Source organism: Callorhinus ursinus, unplaced genomic scaffold, assembly GCF_003265705.2.
Source record: "Callorhinus ursinus isolate GAN/ISIS: 27379988/994484 unplaced genomic scaffold, GSC_fseal_2.0 scaffold84, whole genome shotgun sequence".
Taxonomy (NCBI): Eukaryota; Metazoa; Chordata; class Mammalia; order Carnivora; family Otariidae; genus Callorhinus; species Callorhinus ursinus.
This window is the reverse complement of record NW_027397146.1, coordinates 3261669-3262066: the sequence shown is the minus strand read 5'-3', so window position 1 is coordinate 3262066 and position 398 is coordinate 3261669.

Below are 398 nucleotides of genomic sequence, written 5' to 3'. Positions count from 1 at the left end.
GACCCCTGTCTCCTGGGCCCGCACCGCGTCGGCCGCGCGTCCAGAGCCGAGAGCCCGGAGACCCGATGCCCGCGGGAGCGGGGAGCCAGGAGCCCCCCTACCACCCCAGCCAAGGCCCCGCCCCCGGCTTGGCGCGCCGGCTCCCGCGGCCCCCGCGGCTCGCGCTTCCACCCCGCCCAGCTCCCCTCCCCCGCGCGCGTGCGCCCCGTCCCCGCGCCCCTCCCCCCACCCCCGCCGCCGCCGCGGGCGCGCGCGCGTGCTCGTCGTCCCGGGCGGGAGCCGGAGACTGCGGGGCCGACTGCGGGCCAGAGAGCGGGCGCCGGGAGCGCCGTGAGCGCGGCCGGGCGAGGCGGGAGCGTGGGCGCGGGCCTGGCCGCGGGCGGGGGCCGCCGCCGAGC